An 8827-nucleotide genomic window follows, 5' to 3' on the forward strand; every position below is an offset into this window, starting at 1 on the left:
GTTATCTCCTGGTCAAATTTCTTTGAACGAAATACCCCATGAATTTTACAGTGTGGGATACGTCCAACTAAACTTGTACCAAGTGAATTTTCCTAGGGCGAGAGATGAGACAATATTTTGTATTACCCAACCAGTGCAAAATACAGCAAAAATGTCGGCATCGCAGATGTTGTATCTCTAAACGAGGATGGAGGATTTTTGCAAATTATCATAATGGCAAATTAGTGATTTAATCTGGTGATCATATTGAGATTCTATAAGATTTCTATAGTAACGACATACAATCAAGATTTATTTCACGAAAATGAACTTATTTTTACTGTATGTAATTAACGAATCTCTATTATTGAACAGACCTTGATGATCCAGATCGATAGTTATATATTTATTGTTCCCATATTTCTCTTGTTACATAATAAAGTTTCCGGATGCACCCATCCTTCGGGACCGTTTTGAAATTTCTATCTGAAAAAAGAAGCGGAGTGTGTCCAGTCCTTCAATGTGTCTCTAAATCATCTTTAATGAAATCACCCAACATCAATAAAAATGGCGGAACTTAAAATTTAAGAACATTTAATTTTTTTTTATACAAATATAATGTCGAATAATATTTATCCATTTTCATCTACATAAATACGTTCTTATCTCCATTATTGTTACTTTTATATATATTAATGGATATTAATAATCATATTTGTTCATTATTTTGATTTTTTATCACACACACTTTTTCCTGTAATATTTGTGTTTTTGTCTTTGTAATTTTCCCTGTTTCGAAGTACAACATTACATGTTTCAAGATTCGCAATTATCCAATTTTGTACCTTGGAACATTTTAGCTCGGACATTTAAATACATATCTCATGGTTATAGTAGAGCAGAATGGTGATTCAAATAACACCAGATGTCCCCTCCATACAGTATACACAGATGCTAAAAATTAATTTCGTGTAATAGCTGACTTGAAAAAAAATTTTAAAATCAATGTTTCAAGGTATAATAACCTTTCCCTCTAATAACTATAATGAATATAATATAAGATTTCATTAGATTGCTTTATATTCTAATTTAATTTTGTAAAGACAGTCGTGAAATCATTTGAAATAACGTTTTAAAGTTATTTTTCACTTTATAATTTTAAAATATTTCAAGTAGCAACAACAAATTATGATACTATGTCATTAATTTTAACCCATGATACGATTATAATATAATATGGTTATAACGAGATATTGTCATATTGTATTATAACCTGCATATTCAAAACACTTAGCTTGTACATTTTATATCTGTTATAATGAAAAAAATATTCACTCTCATAACTTGTTTTTTTTTTTGATAGCTACAAGTAAGTATGAAGTCAATTTTCAAATATGAAAAATATAGAATTGAAATTAGAATAAAGTTAAAATTTGAATGAAATAAATATGAAACAATGTTTATAATGTGTGATGTCATGACAAATAACTACACACAGTGAAACCTCGCTACAATGACACTCGATACAAAGATAAATCCCTCTACAACGACATTTTCTGGAATTCTGTTTTGAAATGACTGTAGTCTAATGTTAAATTACTTTCGATAAAACGATATCCTTTACAACGATAAATCCATCTGTAGCCATATTTTTTGAGAACATTTCGAAGCTGCTGCAACGATATTTCTTTTTTCTTTTTGCGTTTTTATTTTTTTCCACCTCGTTAGACATTTTGTCTGTTGTAGCTTTTGTATTTGTGTATTTGTATGTTTTATATACTTCACTCAAAATCACCTTTTGTTCTTTTGAGGGTGTATAATAATTAGTAGCATTGGTATTTTGAGCTATCTACCCTCCGAAAGTGTTACTGAACTGGGTTTAGGAAGACTTCAAGGATATTTGGAGTATTGGAAACTGGTCTGATTTCCGTAATTGTTGAGAAGTAACGGGGTTGACTTGAAGCTTATTTTTGTGTAGTGCAACACTACATCGTCGTGCAGTAAATAACTTTACAGAGTAGAACAACCAACTGAATTTATTAATCAACTACGTAATTGCTGCGAATAAACTTATAAATACATTTTATGGTAGTAATAATAACGTCAATTCAGACGAGATGCCAACAACAGCATAAATTTAGCAGTTGCTGATATAATTACCATCTCTCATACAACGAAAACCCCTCTACAACGACATTTTTTCTTCGTCAGCAGAGTATCCCGATATCGAGGTTTTCTGTAACTAATTAGAACAAAAACACGGATTCATTTCATTACATTCGAAATATTTTGCCAAAACCAAATCATATTTATTCACTTATTTAATGATTTTGAATAGCATAAATCATTATTTTATAAGCATTTATAATGTGGATCTATTCTCCTAAATTATGCTGTAATTGTAATATTTGCTCAAACAGCAATCAAATTTTGAGATTGATAAAATGTTTTTTTTCCTTCCTAAGGGCATCATAAAACAGAAAAAAATGTCTGAAACTAATGATAAAGGAATTTTAGGCAAAATTGTCGGCGCTGTCACTAAAACTGTAAGTATGTTCTTCAGCCAAATCGGTCAAACTCCAATATGTTTATAAACATATTATATATAGATTATGTGATATATTTTGCTTCTTTTCAACCTACTAAACAATTTTCTTTTATTACAAAATTTCATTTAGTAATTCAGAAATTTGTTGAAAGTATTAGTGGTAGAGATCCCATTTTCGGCAAGTAATATTTAAAAATTATATCGTCAATTTGGGAAAAATTACGAAAGTATCAAGCTTCTGAAAATATACATTTTTAACAGCCATATTATGGCAGGTTAAAAATGTTGATTGCCTCTTTAATTGTTTCTTTTAGTTTGTGTGGATCACATGCAGACATGGAATTGTTAAAAACTGTAATAAAAGTCAAATTGTTATTAATGTGTTAGAAAAGCATAAGTAAACAAACACTATATTAATATTTTCTCAGAGATCAGGGGTTTTTTAACGTTTGTTTCGCGAGACAAACGTGGGTATCACGGACTTCAGAGGTGGGTCGTTCAAATCCACAAATAGCCAGAAGCTTTCAAGCTATGGGTCCTGACCCAAACGTGATTCACATGGGATTCCGAGAACAGGAGTATAAATACACTTATACACAGGGCTGTTTGAGCTATGGATCATGACCCAAACTTGATTCACCGGGACTTCCGAGACGGATCGTACTAATTTACTTACAGCCAGGGAATTTTGGGCTCATTTCATTTCATACCGTACACTGCCCAGGCTCTATCGACAATTGTTAATTTTAACCAAAGAGTCTTCAGCTATAGGTCCCGATCAAAACTTGATTCGCAGAGGCTTCCGAAACAGGTCACACAAATCCACTTACAATCAGGGATTCTTGAGCTATGGGTCACGACCCAAACAGGATTCCTAGGGGGTTTCCTAGATGAGTCGTACAAATCCACTTACAGTCCTGTTATAAATGCACTTATTGAGTCACTGGTTTCACCAATTGCAAAATCAAACAGTCCTATGGGTCGCGAAGCTGATCTTGTTGTTGAGTTTTGGTCGCGGCTGAAAAAGGTTAACAACCCCCCCCACCCCCTACTTTATATGGTGTCACTTCAATTATGCCGAGCAATTCTTAGTTAATAAGAAGAAATTTTCATGAATGAAGTGTCTGTAATATGTGCTCGCCAAATTGCGATCACTTTACCTTGCTATAATAGATGCATCTGCCTTCATATTTAAATAATCCAATTTCAATATATTGATAAAATGAAGCACGTGTGAACTATATTGTCATTGAGTTGATTGCATGAGAACTCTATCGTGTTAAGTAATATTATACAAAAATTCTTCTAGAACTTCGTGTGAATATGCATACTCGATTTGGTCAGATAAATGAGTTAAATAATTCTTGCTCAACTAATTGCAAAATTATTAGATGATAATGTAAATTATTAAAGTATTTTTGAATGTATGATTTGCAGGTAGCAGTAAGTATTTATATGTAAATAAATCACACGTTTATGTTATTTTTTATGTAAAATGTTTAATTTTATATTCCATCATTTTTGTATTTTAAAAGTTTCATTTTTTTGTAAAGATAATTTTTTATGGGGTCTCCCACCTTTTAACATGGTAAAAAACTTTCTTATGTACAACTATTATTAAAAATATTATTTATCCATAATTGCTACCACATATATTTGATTGCGTATGCTAGTACAAAATTTTACATGTCTCTAATATACTTAATGTTTTACAAATTTTCATTAAAAACAGCCTGCACGCATGATAAAATAACATGACGTCCATGAAACTGAATAAGAGTTGATTCACAAAATAAAGGGAATTGCTCAGTTCATAAAATGATGAAAAAGATTGAGATTTTATCGACTCAATCATATTCCAAATTGAATTTCATTATTATTTTGAATTTTGAATTTGTTTTATAACCCAAGTATTGAATTGAACTCAAATCTTTTTCGTAATTTTATGAATTGAACAGTTTCATTTTATTTTCAAATTTCATTGATGTCATATTTTATCATGCGCGCAGGCTGCTTTTAATGAGTTTCTATGAAAATTTGTGAACAATTACGTGCAGTATTAGAGATATGTAAAATTTTGTGCTAGCGTAAAATTATGCCTGATACCATACGCAATCAAGCATATGCAGTAATAATTTGAAGTAAATAAATAAAGAAGATTTTTAATAATATTTCTACATAAGCAAGTGTTTTTTTAAATATATGCTAAAAGTTAGGAGATAACTTTAATCGATAACCCTTCCGGAGACCCTGGTGCCACAAATGTGTGGATTGCTTTTTATCACTATAGAAGTTTTTCTTTCGACCTCAGGGAGTTAACCCTTGACTTGAAGAACTATGTAAGTTTTGAGTCAGAAATGTGGAGAATATGAACGTTGAGAGCCTTCCCATCAGAGGACAGCACTTGAACTTTCATACATTTTTTAAGATGGCTTCCAGGAGAAAGTGCCTCGGGGAAACGTGCAATTTATTACGTAAAATTGAGCAATACAATTCAAGAAAAAATTTGCATGTGAAAATGAATATACCTTACATTGTGGGGGTTGAAAAAATTTGATCGAAGTGAATTACTTCACACAAAAAAATATAATTGAAAAATTTAAAAAAAATGAAAAAATGAAGATTTTTGCTGACATTTATGTGTTCTTAATACATTTGCTGAGTATCAAAAATTCCAAAAAAAATTAACGCTTGGGTCTGAAAAGGCTGATAAGAATAAATAACTGTTATCATTGTATGAAAATACTTTTGATTGAAAACATAGTAAATACTTCTACTTTTTATAATTAGTTTAAAAATTTTTTATGCATTATTCCGTTTTTCTTTTTGTTCTGTAAAGGCAGCTACTGGATTACTGACAAGTTTATTCGATGGCAGTGGTAAAGTTTGTACCGAAACTCTACTGGGTAATGCCGGTTCAATCATCGACCAAATACTCACAGGCGTGAGTATGGAAGAATTATTATTTTGTCATGTGCAGCTTGTATAATTATTTTCAGAATTAATAAAATTTCAGAACTGAAAGAAAAATTTCAGAATAAATCAAAATTTAAAATTAAAAGAATAATTTCAGAGAATTAGAATTAATAAAATAAGTAATTCCAGAAAATTATAAAATGATTAATTTCAGAATTGATAAAATGAATAATTTCAGAATTGATAAAATGAATAATTTCAGAATTGATAAAATGAATAATTTCAGAATTGATAAAATGAATAATTTCAGAATTGATAAAATGAATAATTTCAGAATTGAGAAAATGAATAATTTCAGAATTGAGAAAATGAATAATTTCAGAATTGAGAAAATGAATAATTTCAGAATTGATAAAATGAATAATTTCAGAATTGATAAAATGAATAATTTCAGAATTGAGAAAATGAATAATTTCAGAATTGAGAAAATGAATAATTTCAGAATTGAGAACAACAGAATAGTACAAATAACTTCAGAATTAATAGTACAAATAACTTCAGAATTAATAGTACAAATAACTTCAGAATTAATAGTACAAATAACTTCAGAATTAATAGTACAAATAACTTCAGAATTAATAGTACAAATAACTTCAGAATTAATAGTACAAATAACTTCAGAATTAATAGTACAAATAACTTCAGAAGTTTTTGAAAATAGATAATAAGGTAAAAATAATTTCAGAGTTAGTACAATCCTTTAATAATTAAGGCCTACTATTTCACTCAAGGCCCTGGGAGCCGGCCCAGATGAACATTTGTTGAGACGCCAGTGGGGATGATGAAGTATATATACAGTACTTGTATATATATTTTTTATGTGTGTGTACATAATAACGATGATGGAAAATCAGTGTTTATCCATTCAAAGAACATAGGTTTGAACATGATTTTATTTAATTTCATCCAGTCGAAAGTAAGTAGTTTTTTGTCATGTTCCAAATATGAACTCAATAATAAATCAAGTACAAATGCTACAAAAAATCAAATTTATTTTAATTTGTTATGTTTAAATGTTTTTCAGTGTGTTAACAAATCAGGGTTCATGCAATGCTATTATCTATCGCAGGTGTGGCTAACCCGCGGTGCGCGTGCCAGAAGAATGGTTTTTTTGACTATTCCATTTTTCACAATCAAATAAATTGTCTCAAACTTTTAAACAATTATTTTTATAGGTACCGTACTAAATGTAGGATGCCAAACCTATATTTAGTACGGTAGGCACTCTGGAAGTTATAACGATGTGATGGCTTTCTATTCAATGCGTTTCTGATCGGTTTTTTATCTGTGGGCATAGTTACTGGACGTCCCATATGTACGAGATTCATAATCATTCGGATGGGAACATGCATTGTATAATACAATTACATTGATCCATCAATCCTTGAAGCAAGGGGTACTAAACCCTCTTACAAAGTTTATTGGGGGGGGGGGTGTTTTAGCACCCTGAGCGCTGTTCAGATTCCAGTGTCTATAAATATACATAGTGTACGGTGAGCTTCTACCGATATACGTACGTACGTATAAATACATACACAATCTGCATTGTGATAATCTAATTTATGACTCAAAAATAGAAACAATTTAGATCTCAAGAGTCTGACGAACTGAACATTTCTGTAAAAATAAAAGGGCAGCCGAACAATATTTTGCAGGAACGAAGAGAATGCCCGTAAGAACGGGACACATGGTCTGGGTATTAAAATCCGTATAGTGGCGAGCGCAGCGAAAATAATCTTGATTGTGGCACGGCTTGGGAAAAGGTTGCCCACCCCTGATCTATCGGCTTGTTTCACGGCTCACCAAAATAAATTCCAACAGGCTACCAGAACCTAAGCAAATAGGTTTCACTTGATGCTTTGTATTTCGACACACACACACACAATGACGAGATAGCTCGCCTCCTTTAAACACTCTTATTACAGCAATGGCGAGTCAGGATACTGCGATGAGTTTTTTTTTCCACCTTTCAATCACGTTTTCTATCTAGCTCAACCTGTTAGATCAAGTACCAGTGGGCGGAGCCAGCTTTTGTCCTCATTTTCATAAGAAAAATAGAAAAAGACTGTGTTCAAAAATATAGTTTTTTCACCCTTCGTGACAGTATAGGAATATCCGTACAGTGTAAGAATCTTGGAAAAAAGACAGTATTTCTCTTCCTTCGTGTTTTTCATCATTATTCTTCGAGTTGGAGAGGAAAGCACTGTCACTTGCATAGAATCGCAAGAAGCTCTTCTTGAAAAAAAAGGGGAATTTTCACCAGGGTTTAGGGATTTCCACTGTTACAATTATAACTTGGATGAGGGAAATTTTAAAACCCGCGGAAATGGTCAAGTGGCTACTTTCAACCAGCTTTATCTCCAACCATATGTTCGTGAGTACCATGGTGCTCACTGGAACACCAAACGTGATTAATTTGGTGCCAGAATATTCGATTTTTGAAGCATTCAAGTTGCGTTAGTATCCATTTATTTTGAATTTTGTTATACTCTAACATAACTTGAGGATTCCCGATAGAAATACTATTATGATATTATTCTCGTAAACAAGTACAGAATATCCACAACTTGGAAAATCAGTATGTGTTTCCGATTACAAATTTACCACAACTTCATAGGAACCTTCTCAATTTACAGATAAGTGTACCCGTCTGCGTAATTACAATCTTTACCCTCTTAGTAACATAAGAAGGATTACCATGCCAGTGATTGGCTACTGCGAACAAAAAAATCTAGCAAGACGTCACGAGAGGCGGAGTTTCAGGCGAAACTAAATTTCAAAGTTCATTAACGAAAATGTAGGCATTGTTTATAAGCTGCCCGTCTGTGGGGCGTGGTAGCCCAGGTCGATAAGATGCTCGCCTGAAGTACCGAAGGATATTTAGAGGTGTCGCGAGTTTGATACCCGGTTCGTCCGTGTCAGAAAACTTTCCTGAGACAGGGGTGCAGCAAAAAAAACTGCTACCGCAGGGAGTATCCCATCGAGGGGCTAGCGCATCAACCTCTCGATGTGAGTATAAAAAACAAGCCTGCCGTTCGGAATCGGTAATAAATTGTAGATCCCGGTCTAATTGGCCCTTGTGTGCAGAAAATGACCGTGGTGCGACAAAAATGATCAATGTATCAAACTCAATAATACTTCGGGCCGTTAACTTCAATATCATCTCTCAAATGGGCCGCAAATTATTAGAAATTAGTAGTAAAAAAAACGGTTAATTTTCAATAAAAATTAGTTAATTAATAATTGCAATTAATTATAAACATTTAAAAGAACTGCTTCATTGGAATCGAGTGCAAGTTAATGAGGAAGTATGAAGCAACTGGA

General features: G+C 32.1%; 1 protein-coding gene across 1 annotated transcript in view; it reads left to right on the forward strand.

The window, feature by feature from the left end:
* The window catches only part of LOC149077608 (uncharacterized), a 165409-nt gene that overhangs the window by 99787 nt on the left and 56795 nt on the right, over positions 1 to 8827 (forward strand). The window lies entirely within an intron of this gene.

Source organism: Pholcus phalangioides, unplaced genomic scaffold (assembly GCF_987345545.1).
Source record: "Pholcus phalangioides strain wild (caught in Gottingen) unplaced genomic scaffold, Ppha-v1.0 ptg000015l_1, whole genome shotgun sequence".
NCBI lineage: Eukaryota > Metazoa > Arthropoda > Arachnida > Araneae > Pholcidae > Pholcus > Pholcus phalangioides.